This window comes from Manis javanica, chromosome 5 (assembly GCF_040802235.1).
Source record: "Manis javanica isolate MJ-LG chromosome 5, MJ_LKY, whole genome shotgun sequence".
Taxonomy (NCBI): Eukaryota; Metazoa; Chordata; class Mammalia; order Pholidota; family Manidae; genus Manis; species Manis javanica.
The window spans coordinates 155,446,054-155,460,222 of record NC_133160.1 but is presented as its reverse complement, the minus strand read 5'-3'; the positions used below and the strand labels follow the sequence as shown (position 1 = coordinate 155,460,222).

The following is a 14,169-nucleotide window of genomic DNA, read 5'->3' as shown; positions in this document are numbered from 1 at the left end:
TCCTCTAGCAAGTAGAGTGAGTGGTTCAGCATTTAAGCATCCTCCTTCGCATAACAATGAGCTCCCCATCTCTGGAATTATTCAGGGAGAGGTCAGATAGAACATGGCAGGAATGGTCTAGAAGCAATTCAACCAATGGATTTGGTGATCTCTCATATCCTTTCCAACCCTTGTGTTCTACAGTTTGACTAGAAAGGATTAGAAAGAAGAGAGATCTACAGAACATGAGTGAAACTGCAATATCCCCAGAAAGGAGAGTTTCAGAACAAATGGGAAGAGTAGGGTTTGTTTGGGTTATTTTTTGCCATGGTCTTCTTAATTGCTGAGAGGTAGCAGACTTTAGAGGCTCTGCAAAATATGCATGTGATGGCTGAAAGAGAGATATCAAAGATTACAGTTTTAACTCCCTGTCTGATGTTGACTCCCTCATTTTTAGCCAGAACCTTATTTCTAGATTTAGTTACAGCTCAAAAGGGACCCAGACTTTGAAGACCCGGGCAGAAAACGGTGCTAGTCACAAGGAATCATTTTGACTGTTTTCTCAGCTGTTTCCTAAGAAAACAGATTTAACATTTGTCACCCACGTTCCCGAATAAAGAAAGCGATTTCACTTTCTCTTGAAGCAAAAACCACAAGGTGGGTTTGGCATTTGTTGAGGGCAGAGAGGTTCAGATTAAAAGGGCATGTTGAGGGTTTCTTTGTTTTTTACAATCTTTCTATATTTTCCCATTCAAGAAGTTAAAGATTTGCCCACGCCTCTTCACAGGGGCTTCCTAATAGAAGGATCCCACCAGGAAACTGTTCTCTTCCTCACCCTGCCATTTTTCTTTCCATTTTCCCAGTTTCATATCTTTGGCCATAATTAGTCAGTTTCTGGAATGTAAGAAAAGCTGGAGGATGGAAGGCGAAGGAAGGAGAAGGATGAAACCAGAATTGAGCAACACAGGATTAAAGGGGCTCACGGGATGCCTTTTTTTTTCACTCTATATCTAAGTTGACAACAGTATTTCATACACTGGGTCATATAATGAGATCAAATTTTGCCATATTCTTCATACATATTAGTTTACTGATTTTCAGTTACCTTATAAGTATTATCCTTATTTAATAGGTGAAGAATTTAAGACTTTGCTAAGCTAAATATTTTGCCCAAAAATCACACTGATTAGTGCCAGTTAGTTTTCTACCTCCAAATCCAGATCTGATAACCACATAACCGTATCTGTACAATCTCAGAGTCAGTGAGCTTTTTCATTAATAAAGACCCAGTTAACTGTCAACTATACCAACCAGGGACTATTTCACTTCCAAAGGGACATTTGGGAATGTCCAGAGATATTTCTGGTTGTCACAAATAGGTAGGTGCTACAGGCACCTCATGAAGAGGCCAGGGATGCCCCCAAACAGTGTATAGTTTATAGGACAGCCCCCGCAACAAAAAACGATCAGGTCTGAAATATTAATTGTGCACCAGATGCTCCCATTATTATGTAAAATGGGTTCTCTGCCACCAAGTTATGACCTTCTGTGTCAAAAGGGGGCACAGCCTGTAACTTCTTGATATATATGGTTATGTGCTTAACAGTCTGGAATTGCCCAATTCTTCTTAAGAATGAAGAAAGGGAAGAGGAGGAAAAAGAAAGGAGGGAGAGAAAGAAAAAGAGAAGGAGAAAACTAACATTAGAAACCTTCACTGCAGTATTCAACAGCTGGATCACATTACATGGAAATCAGCCCCAGTGACAGCACAACAGGCTGCTTTTGTGTCTTCATGAATAACGCAATGTGCTGGGTAAATGCTTTTCCCCATTTAGAAACAGGTAGTTAATGAGAATTGAAGTGATCAAATGCTGTGTACCCCAAGGCTGCTTAGAGCCGGGCCTGGGTGTCCTGGAGCTCATAAATAAAGATCTCAGAGTCTTATTTTAGGCCAGGTCAGATAAGCAAAGGCTCGTATCATGTGAACAGAGCCACAGCGCGATATGACACTGAGCCTGCTAATTCTAGGACCTCTTGGAATGTGACATTTCAAGCACAGTACACTGAGTCCATGTCCTGTGGAAGCTCCATGGCCCACCATGCCTTCATTTTCCATCATCTCTTTGATTCAGCTGCCACAAGAGAAGGCTGTCACTGAACTGGACTTGAAATTATGCTAAGCTCATTCCCTACTATGTAGAAGTTAATTTGAGGCACATTTGCAACTTATAACTCTGATTTACTCATTTGCTGGTACAAGGACCACACATAGCTTGACAGCCCTCCAGCTCATAAACACCATTCCCTCAGAAAAGGTTTGGCCCAAGTCGTGACCTGGGCAGCTCAAAAAACAGCTGCCTGACAATGGTGGAATGTGGATTTAAATATAAGAAAAAAAATTGTCTATTCTTTCCCTCAAATTTTTACGTACAATTATGTGATCATATCCCTATTCAGATACTTTGACTTAAATTGTGCTTAATTAAATTGTTGCTAATTTGTTGCTTTATTATTAGTTCAGAGCTTGTTTGCTAATATCCACCCACAAGCCATGTGTACACACACACACACACACGTGTGTGCATGCATGCACATAAACACACACACATGCACACTTATGCTCAGTCATACTAGTGTTGCTTTGAAAGTAATGAAAATGTTCTCTGTGCATAATTTCTCTATTTGATAGAATAACAGAAGATTCCAAAGAGCACTTATTCATATGGTATACAAATGGCTGGATGAATAACTCTAATGTGATAATTTGCTAGTGTTTCTTTTCTCATAGACTTCCTGTAATCTGATATCAATCAAATAGTATATTCTCTGTATGAAATAAATTATCCTTACTATAAAAAAAACCCAGCTCCCATAATAAATATTTTTCCCAGTGATCACTATTCCTCATTCAGATTCTGGGATCCCAAGAGAATGTCTTCAATAAGTGTTTGTAAACTTGAATTTGGGGTAAAAGGCATGGTCTGAATTTCCTACAAGATTCTACAACTAATTGGTCATTGACTAAAAGCCACCACCAAATCATCCATGAAGCCAGCTTTCAGGAAAAGGAACACTATCCTCTAATACATACATCTTCTCTCCCACTCCACTTGGAGTCTCCTCGGGAACCAACCCCTCTGCCTCTAACACTGTTTCTCAAAACATGGGCCTCAGAACACCTGCTTATTAGAAATAAAGGTCCTAATAAGTTTGTCAGGATGCTTGTTAGAAAGGCACAGCATGCGTATTAGAAATGGAGATTTCCTAGATATTACTCCAAAGTGATTAAATCTGTATCACTGGGGGAATCTGCACTTCTCACAATATGTGAAATTGAAAACTGGCTCTCTTCTTTGAGTCTTGAGGAATATGGATTGAGGGGTAGAGGAGAGAAAGCAAAATCATACTATTAGACAATATTCTGAGGAACAAGAGAAGCAAATGAGATGGTGGAAAATGCCCTCGTTAACTCACTGCATTTAAAATAGACTAATGTCCAAAATTTTGTGCCAAAGATCATCAGTTGGCTAATGTCCTATATCTTCTCAATCCATAAAACAAATCCGGTCTTCAGAATGATAACCCTGAAGTTCTACAAAGAGAAAAAATGAGCGTTATCATTTATAGTAAGACATGAAAACAGAGATACGAGCATGTTTCCATGATAAACATTAGAAGGATTTGTAACCAAAAAAAGTTGTCCTAGATAAAATTCTATTTACCTCCCAAGCATTTTAGTTCTTAAAGAATTTGCTCTATTTTGCTAGATAATTAGCTTTGGTTTTCTATTTCAACTTATCATCATTGTGATGACAAAGTAAAGTGCCTTGAATTCAAAATTCCAGATAAGTCTAACTAGTAAGAGTAACATAATTTAGACTAACAAGGTCAGCTATATATTCAAAATTATACCTGAACCCCACATGGCACACAGAGGGACTGCCAACTTCAAACACCTTTGTTAACCTTATTCTAGGTAGTTGCCAGGACTGGCCAAGCAGTGGGTCAGTTGTGTTTACTTTACACAGTGTAATCATTCGTTATGATTGTATGTGTGGCTGTGGTCATATGAATGAAGTTAGAGGGCCTGTTCCACCTACCAAGAGCCTCTACCAGCCCACAACTGACAAGATATGGGAATACAGACTAGAATCCAGTCACTTCCACCAAACTAAAGTGTAAGCACTTTAGGAGGAAGAACTGTGTCTTCTATGTACCCCCCATCAATATCTGATCAGATACACATGTGTGGATAAAATTACAATATTTCCAGAATCTCTTGCCTGGCTTCAGTGCATCTCCATACAATGGGTATTTCTGGGGGTGGAGAGGAGTAGCCATCTCCACATTAGTAGGTAGTTACAAGGGCGAGCAAGGGCTTATCTGGACCTGAGAGGTTGGGTGGGGGCTACTTCCTCTGAAGTCTGGTCACAAGAGACATGGGGGAGCAGAAATAAACTTTATTTCTCCCTTTGACTTATTTCGGTTTCAAAGGTACTTTGCCCCAGGATTTTCACCCGGAGTTACAATGTGTCATGATAAAACCATCCTCTGAGTGTTGGCATCCAACCTCGGTCTGTGGCTCTGAAGACCAAATAAAGCATATTTTGAACCCTCTGCTTGCTACACAGGGACATGGATTTCTTCCCCAAAAGACTCAAAAATAAGATGGCAGCCTTACCACACCTGGGGAGAAAGTATAATATCAGCAAGCTTTTTGCAAATTCAGATCTTTTTACCTTGTAACCACAGAGAAGGAAAGTGTCCTACCCTCACCCAGGAATCATGACACCTCTGCCTGGGTCCCAGCTGTTTTAGAGATTTACTGTGTGGCCTTGGGCAGCTCATTTAACCTCACAGTCTCTTAATTTCTTCATGTGGAAAATGAAGATGCTACCTACAGCCTGGGCACAGTGTTTCAAGGTTAATGCATGAGGCTGATATTGAAATGCAACATTGTGGGGAAATGTCTAATTTGAGGGAGGAAGTCAGGCACAGCAGTGCCCTTCTGGGTGGTTATAACACATGCAGTATCGCAAAACTGGGCCCTAAGGTCAGTAGCACACATGACGAATGCAGTAAGCCATTTGCAATATGCCACCTGGAGTCTTTTATTGTTATTGCCAAGTGGAATTGATAAAGCAAACAAAGCAAAGGGTTGGGAGCCCTAATTTATCAAATGTATTGATGCAGATCTGGTATTGACAGGCAACGGGCCCCTTTTGGATTCAGATCAATAAATCCATTTCATAATACAGTACGATCCCAATGCTTTGCCCCCAAATCCATCCATCTAGATATTAGAAATCCATCCCGCTTTGCCTGCAGTCTGTCAAACGTCACCACAGAGTGCTGAAGCCACCCTGCCAAGTCTATATCCTGAACTAAATCCCAATGGAAACTTCCCAGATATAAATAACCACTATGAACGTACAGGGAAGAAAAATAGCTACGAAGTTTCACTCTCACTTTTTTTTTTTCCTTTTAGCCTGTGACAAGTAAAAATCATAGAGTTACTCTCCAAAAACAATCTAAAACCAGGAGGTTTAACCAATTCAATTTTTTGGCCACTGTGACAACTATTTTCATCTGTGAAACTGTGTTGGGGGCAAGCATACTGGCCTCATCTGTGGTGCTTCCATGTGCATCCCCTGCAAGAAAGAGAGCAGCTTCTGCTCCTGGACTCACTGAGGGCGGTGGCATTTGATGGCACTCAGGGTCTCATGGCATGAAGACAGATTCTTTATTTACAGTCAAAGAGGAAGAAACATTCCTTCCACTTATGGGTTGATTATTGAGATCCTGGGGAATTGGCCGTGAGGAAATTTCAGTTTAATAGGTGGTGAGGAAACCTGCTCAATGTCTCCAAGGCCCAGGAGAGGATCATAAGGAAAACAGAAAACTGAGCTTAAAAATCAGGATATCTGAGCTTGGTAAAATTCTTTGGCCTCTCTGAGCCTCAATTTCCCCATAATCAGCAAGGTGAAGAAGGCTGTGGTGAGCATTGATCAGCATGGAAACCCCTGGCACAATGCCTATCACAGAGTAACTGCTCAATAAACATTTGTGAGAACAGATATTCCCTAATAATTATTGAAAACAATAAATATTTCTGAAACAAGAAATACTGAATTATTGGTATCACTCACTAATCTGGGCAGAAGTTAATGTGTTAAAAGCATACTGTATGCCAAGCACTAAATGGTGGGGATAGAGAGGTAAGAAGAATCAATTATGACACTTGTACCCCCAATTAGATAGAGGAAATGCACAGGACTGGATAAAGACATCACTCATCTGCAGATATGAGACCCAGACTTGGAGCCTAAAGGGCAGGCACCCCAAATGCAAGTTTGGGAGATGGTGGAATTATCCATCGATGCCCTTGCCCCAAGCTGGCTGGATATATTCTGGTTTCCTGCAACTTACAGACAAACTCCTGTGCTCATTTGCCCAGGGAATGCAAACTCATTTTGGTATTAGCCTCAAACAGGTTGTTTGGAAGGCAAATCTGCTGCAGATATAAAAGCCTAAGCATGGATTGGCTTAGGATTATCTTGGCTTTTAGATTTTTCTGACCACATCTAAAGGAGAGATGTAGAGGCATACAAAAATGTCATCCTGGAAAGCTGAAGGTAAATTAAAATGCCATGTAGAATATTAAACTCTTTTTCTATTGAATTGCATTAGCCATTTGCATTCTTGGGGCATGGCCTCTTTGAAATCTGTCCTCATGCACAATACAAAGAAGGAAAGGGGAACACATAGAAATAGAGAGAAAAAGAGAAGGCATGGCAAGGATGTGGAGAAAAGGGAACCCTTGTACACTGTTGGTGGGAATGTAAGTTGGTACAGCCACTGCAGAAAGCAGTATAGAGGTTCCTCAAGAAACTTAAAATAGAAATCCCATACAGCCATAACTCCACTTTTAGGAATTTACCCAAAGAAGAAAATAAAATCTCTTATTTGAAAAGATATATGCACCCCTATGTTTATTGACACATTATTTACAATAGCCAAGATATGGAAGCAACCAATGGATAAAGAAGAAGATGTACATATGCACAATGGAGTATTATTCAGCCATAAAAAAGGAAGAGCTCCTGCCATTTTGCGACAACATGGATGGACCTAGAGGGTATTATGCTAAGTGAAACAAGTCAAGCAGAGAAAGACAAATACCATATGATTTCACTTATTTTTAAAATAAAAAAACAAAAACAAAACAAGGTGAGAAAAATAGCAGCAGACTCATAGACATTGAGAAGTGACCAGGTGGTCACCAATGGAGAAGAATTGGAGGAGGTTGGTGAGGTAGGTGTGGGGGATATAAAGAGGCACAAAAATTCTCAATCATAATGTAAGCTGGTCACAGGGATGGAAGTGCAGCATGGAGAACATAGTCAACGGTTCTGTAACATCTTTCTAGTTGACCAACAGTAACTGTACTAGTGGGCTGAGGATTTAATAATGTGGTAATTGTTGAATCACTGTGTTGTATACTTGAAACCAATATAAGATTGTAAATCAACTATACTTCAATAAGAAAATTTAAAATTAAATGAATAAATAGGAAATAAATAATTTAAAAAGAAAAGAACGTAAAAGAGAAGGCAGAGGAAGGGAAGGGTATGGGGAAATTATTAGGAGGGAATAGTCCCCCAAGGGAGCTTAATCTATCCTTGTCCCAGAACTTCTCAGGCCAACATCCTCTAGGAATTACCTACAGGATTTGTATCATACTAGATGCCACCCCTATTATTTCTTTTATATAACTCATATAAATCATGTTACCTTTAAAAATTTTACGATTGTTCTAGGCAATAATGTCTGTAAAACCAGTTTTTATGCTGTTGGTTGTATTTTGCAAATCCATATTAACATAAATCATCATTATAGCACAGTGGTTAGAAGTACAGATGCTGATGGTATTGAAATCCTGGCTCTGCTACTACTAGCTGTGTGAGCTTGGGCAAGTTACTTAACCTCTCTGTGCCCCAGATTCATGGTCTGTTAAATAACAACACTAATTCATAGAGTCACTATAAGAATTAAAATAGTAATATTTGTAAAACATTTGTGCCATCTAGAACCTTCTACATAAACCCTTCATACACCATGTCTTACCTCAAGCTTGCTTATACTGTTCCTCTTCCTCAAGATATTCTGCTACTCTCCACCCCCATCCCATCCAAAAACCAAACACAAAACCAACAGATGACACCCTCTTCGTCCCTGCCCTCTTGGAAACCTACCCATCTTAAGGTCTATTCTGAATAGGTAATAATAGTAATTATATTCACTTATTGAGCACCTTATTTTTCAGGCACATCATCTAAGTCAATCTGCATTCTTCCTTAGGAGGAAGACCCAGGCTTCAAGCAATTAGACAATTTTCATAAGGTCCTACTACTACTGGTAAGTGGGAAAGTCAGGATTAGTCAGGATTCAAACCCAGGTCCTCTGACACTCCATCATGGCAGTGAGCCAGGCGCAAGCTTGCTTTCCCCTCCCGCTATGTGCACACCTCCCGCTGGACTTAGTAACCACTTTTTAATATAATTATTGACCTGTTTGTCTCTCTCCTCTCCATTATTCAGGATAATCTTTTCTCTTTTAAGCATTTTGGAAGGAAGTCATTCTAAAATGTCCCTGAATTTGAAAAAGGGTTACACTATACTGGGCTGAATTTAACATTTTCTTTACAACTCCAGTCACCTTTATCAATATCAAATACTGTAATGTTCTATGATATAAATGTGACTTTTAGGCAATTTTTCTCTATGTGGCACAGGGTGACTGTTAAAAAGTAAGACACCTGAGCCCCTCCCTGGATCTGTTGAATGAGAATCTCTGCGTTAAGAACCAGGAGTGCCTTAAGTAGCAGAATCACTGCCTTAGGCTATGTATGGGCATTTGACCCTGCCTAGCACTCCTGGACACTGCATTTTAGTTCTTGGGTCTGCTTTTCATGGTGTTTCTGACCTCTTCCAACCTGCAACTCGACAGCTCTCATTTCTCACTGCCAAGCCACGTTGCTGCATGAATTTTTTCTGTTTTATCTTCTAGCCATCAGCACTGTGGTCTCCCAACTCCTTTTTAACTTCAGAACTTTCCTGAGCACTGATGCCTGGCAGATGCCAACATAACACACATAAAATCAGAGCTATTCAGATCAACATGAGTGAGTGACCTGGATTCCAGCACTGGCCTCCCTCCCTCCCTCTGCTGCCCATCCCCACTTTCTATGTGGCCCTGAGGCCTCTTCCCAGGTACCCTCGACTTCACAGAAAGCATTTGCAAAAACACTGAAATATTGTAACCTTCTGGCACATCTTGCCACTCTTGTATGGTGACAGATGCCATATTTTTATATACAATCAAGATTATCAAAAAAGGATAATTTTCACAAAAGTTTGTCAGTGTAGTCCAAAGCTAAGTGTGTAGTCCTTTTTATTTGAGAGCATATCACCAGATTCATAAATAGCCCCTAATTACATTTGCAAAATCACACCTTACAGTGAATATTCCTAACAGGGAAAACAATGATCTCATTGTATTAGTAACTGGACTACCATATACTTTTGAAAGCTCTCAGGGAAAAAAAAAATGGTCAAGGGAATTTGCCTTTTTGAAAAAATTCTCTCCTCCCTGAAAGAGAATATCGAAGCATTCAGAAAAACTTTCTAACATTTACAATTTTAGACATCCTATATTGGCCATGCTCTAAGTACATTAGTATATTAATGATCTAAAAATAAGCTTCAAGCAGCAATTTTTAAACTTGAAAAAAATATTCAAGCAAAGTTCTCTTCATCCTCTTTTTTACTTTCTCATCCAGAATTTATAATTTTGAGACACAGAATTTAGGAAGAAAATTTAACCCAGCTACGAAGCCACTCTATTCTCATAAACTGTTTTGACTCAGACAATAATCTTAGACCAAATTTCTCTCATTCATTTATTCATTTATGTGTTCCATGCACTAGAGGTGGGAGGATGATGTTAAGCAGAGGGTGCATGATTTCTCTGGTGAATTAGGACAAGGTTCAAAGTCACATCTATAGAGAGGGACATAGTCGATGTGGCCAAATATTGACAATTAATGAATTAGGTAAAAGGTAATCAGAGTGTTCTTCATACTAGCCTTTCAACTCTTCTGTAGCTTTGACACTTCTTGAAATAAAATCTGAGGACCATTTTCAAACAATGTGCAAATAAAGCACAATCCCACTTGTAAGACTAATGTAATCAACAGGCCTGAAGGAGGGTGAGGCAGGTGAAGCATCTATGGTACAAAATTTAAGGAAGCTCCCTTAGGACCAGAGAGTGAGTGCCTCCTTAGCATAGGCACAACTCTGAGAGATGATCACCTCCTTAAATTCTGCACAGTAGGTAACTCAATTGTTTCACCTTTGAGTGGGCCCTAATATTAAACAACAGCAAATTCACACCTGTTTTCTCCAGCTGACTGTAGTAGTCCTAAGGAGAAGCAGCTTAAAATCAACTTTATCCACATATTCATTCACTCATTTATTCTCGAAGCATATACTAAATCCCAGCTACATGCTAAGTCCCTATCCAGCTAGGAACCCACTCTGTGCTAGGGTAAATAATAATCTTAGACAGGCAAAATAATCTTAGACCACATTCCTGTCATTCATTTATGCATCTGTGTATTCAGTACTGGAGATACTATGATGACAGGCCAGTCCCTGCAAAAATAGCTTATTATCTGTCAGACACTGTTTAATACTATTTTTTTTATCATCACCATCATCTATTTACACGTCTATTTTACCATTTCAATTGAACTATTCCAGGGCAGGGAATGGGTATTATTCATCTGTGTTTTTTTGACATCCAGGATGGTGGTAGATAAAGTATTCAGTAAATATTTCTTGAATAGACAAAACCATAAATCTACTTATTTGCTCTTCCTCAAAGATTTGCCATGTTCAGAAGAATCTGAAACTTCCTACCGGATTGCCTAACAACACTAACTAACCTTTACTGGGTGCTTCAACCTGCCTCTTGTGTTTTCTAAGCTCTTCTCAATATTAACTAAAGTCTTGCACCAAAGCTAAGATTCTCCTTTCACAGAAAAGCAAACAGGAGGGACTAAGTCTCTTTCCTGGGGTCACAGAGCAGGCAAGACGTCATGCCAGGGTTTGAATTCAGGAGCCCAGCTCTGCCACCTACACCCCCAGCGACTCTGCTAAGCTCCCTCACAAATATGGCCCAGCAAGGGGCTCCTCAGCTCCACACAGCTCTATCCTCAGCTTGCTTTTCACCCACTATTACCTAGAAAGTGCTAGAGGGCACCGGGGACACTTTTGGTAAGATGATCCTCAAATCCCAGGACCTGGGCAGGCAAGTCAGTCTTTGGGGGACTTCCTGCTTAATTTCACCTTGTCTAAATATAACCAACTAAAAATAACCCGAAAGGGAAGTGTCTCAGAAACGCCAGAGGAGCCGCAGAACACTGCAGAGGACATGATGTGAGAGCGAGCTCCCGGCCCCCGGAAAGGCCTGCGATGCTTTCCACATCAGCAAGTCTCATTGTGATGACAAAACAAAGTTTCCAATTATTGAAATTCCATAGTGTATTTAATTATGCAATTATCTTATTGTATTAACAAGTGCTAGAACACACCAGCAATCGCTGAGATTTCTGCAATGTGGGGAGTGCAGAATTTATTTTTTCCCTCAGCTGATTACTTCTCATGAGTCCGTCCATTTTTCTGGGATTATGGAAATGATCCTATTTTTTAACTGCTTCATTCAAGAATCCAAAACAAATCAGACACCCACTTTTGCCACACCGGAGTGACTCCACTCCAGCCCGAGCATGTGTCAGGGGAAAAAGTCTGTGAAAGCACAGCATTTTTTTTGTTGTTTTCATTAATCACTTTAGGCTCTTTCCTTTTCTGAAATCCAAATAAATGTAACATAAATGAAAATAAAAAAGTAGTTACACAAATTACGTATTTTCAATAATGTGAACACAAATACATTATCATCCACGTGCTCCATAAGGACTTATCTCAAAGTGTTCATGCAGCAGGCTGGAAAATCCAGAGTATTTCATCAAAACATCAAAAATAGGTACGATACAATATTATCATGCGTTCTATTTGCCCCAGTTACCTCTGCAAATATGAAATATAATCATGCAAAATTAAACATTCCATACATTTTCTATTCACTCTCTAACATTCTCCCTATACTCCAAAATAGGCTATCACACTTTCAAGTTTACAGGGATAAAAAGTGAATCAAACTCCTTGTTTCTGAAAGCATTACAAGTAATAGGTTTTTTCACTTAGGGCTTTTCATCTAAGAATCACCAGGCCCTTTACACATAAAATGTAATTAATCCCTATAGTCGCTATATCCCAACCCAATGGGAATCCTCCTTGCTGAGGATCACTCGTGGAGAAGCCATACCTGCCTTTCTCAAGCTAAATTGGTCCAGGCTCTTAAGAATGATGTTTCATTTACTTAAGCATGACTGAAAGGCACCATCATATGTAGGAAAACCTGGCCCCTTCTCCCAGATCAGTAAGAAATAGTTAAGAACACAAACACTGGAGCCCAACAGCCTGGTGTTTGAATCCCGATTTGCCACCTTGTGGTTGTGAGATGATGAGGCAGGTTCCTTCACTTCCCTGGACTTCAGTTTTTGTAGCAGTGAAATTGGATCAGACCAGTACTTATCTCACAGGGCCACCAGGTGGGTGAAATGAGTTAACAGATGTAAGCCACGTAGAACACAGCCTTAATAGCATTCACTTTTGTTATCTTGTCCTGCCCAAATATGGCACCTGATGCCTTCCAAAGCCATTTCACAAGCAGTGACCTCAGTAGGGTCTCAGCGTCTTCCTGTGAAGCAGCGGAAGCAGGTGCTATAATCCCCATTCTACAGGTGAAGAGAGTGAGATTCGGAGAAGGCTACTGGCAGTCAGGACTAGAACCCCTGGAACCTAGTCTAGTATTCTTTCTCTATTTATCCTTATATCCAGAACAAACTGATTCCGTGCCCCAGACAGATCCCTGCTTATTTGAGCGGGAGGGGGTCTGTTTCAAACATGACGTGGGAAGCGTTCTGTTGCCAAGGCCCGTCTTGCATAGCAAAAGAGACCCAGATAGGCAGAAGACACATCAACAAGACTGCCTTAATCATGATTTCTGCTAACTACGAAATGAAAGTTAATTTCATGCCTTGCATTCACAGACAAAAAGGTTCAGGGCTGTTTAAATTCTCTTCAGCCCAATGACAGTTAGTAAACAGGCAGCTTCGTATTCTAATGCTTGAAATCACCCTTCCTATCTCAATATATTATTTATGCACTCAGCTTAAAATAAACAGCAACTCCCAAGTAGGTGAGTGCTCTCATCTAGTACGAACTTTTTTTTTACTCTGACAGTTACTTTAAAACATTGGTAAACAACCTTAATTCACTTCTAACGAATTAGTAGGCTACTGCTGTGTCTCCAGGAGGCAAGTAGATTGTATTATTAACCAAAACAACTTTCTCCCTGTCAATCATATGCACCTCACAGAGGGATGTGGGCTTTGCTGTCTCATTATTCAGGCCAATCCAGAGGAGCTCGTGATTCCAGACGATTTCTTCGAAGTCGTTCTCTTCTGGACCTTTGGTTAGATCTCTTGCCTCTGAGATGCAGAATAGGGCCTGGAGAAGGGAGATTCTCAGTGCTGCTTGTTAAGGAAGATACAGACAAATGAGAACCTTTCCAGAGGGCTGGAGTTGGAAGTCATGGCCTTCAAGGTCTGCTTATTAAGGGGACTGAAACTGACAAAGAGACCACTTTAAGGGGACCCAATGAATGCCACCAAATACATAAAACGGTGTCACTTTGGAGGAGGAAGACTTGTTCTTTGTAGGCATGGATAGTAAAATTAGGACCCAAGGGTGAAAGATACATAGATGGTAGATTGGGTTCAACTCGAGAAAAAATGCTGTAATTGAAGAGTTGCCTCTCAAGGTAGTAAATCTGCCTTTAGAGGTTCTCAAGCTCCCAGCAATTGGAATCTTTAGAACTTGCCAAGGAAAAGGACTAAATGGGATATGTAAGGTCCCTACCAGACCTAAGCTCCTACAGTCCCATGAACCTCAGGGTGACTTGCTAAAATGGCCTTCAGTATGCAGTCACAAACTTTTTAAA

At 40.2% G+C, this 14,169-nt stretch overlaps 1 protein-coding gene across 4 annotated transcripts in view; it reads right to left on the bottom strand.

Annotated features, from left to right (window-relative positions):
- PPARGC1A (PPARG coactivator 1 alpha) overlaps positions 1-14,169 on the bottom strand; it is a 608,395-nt gene that overhangs the window by 416,872 nt on the left and 177,354 nt on the right. The window lies entirely within an intron of this gene.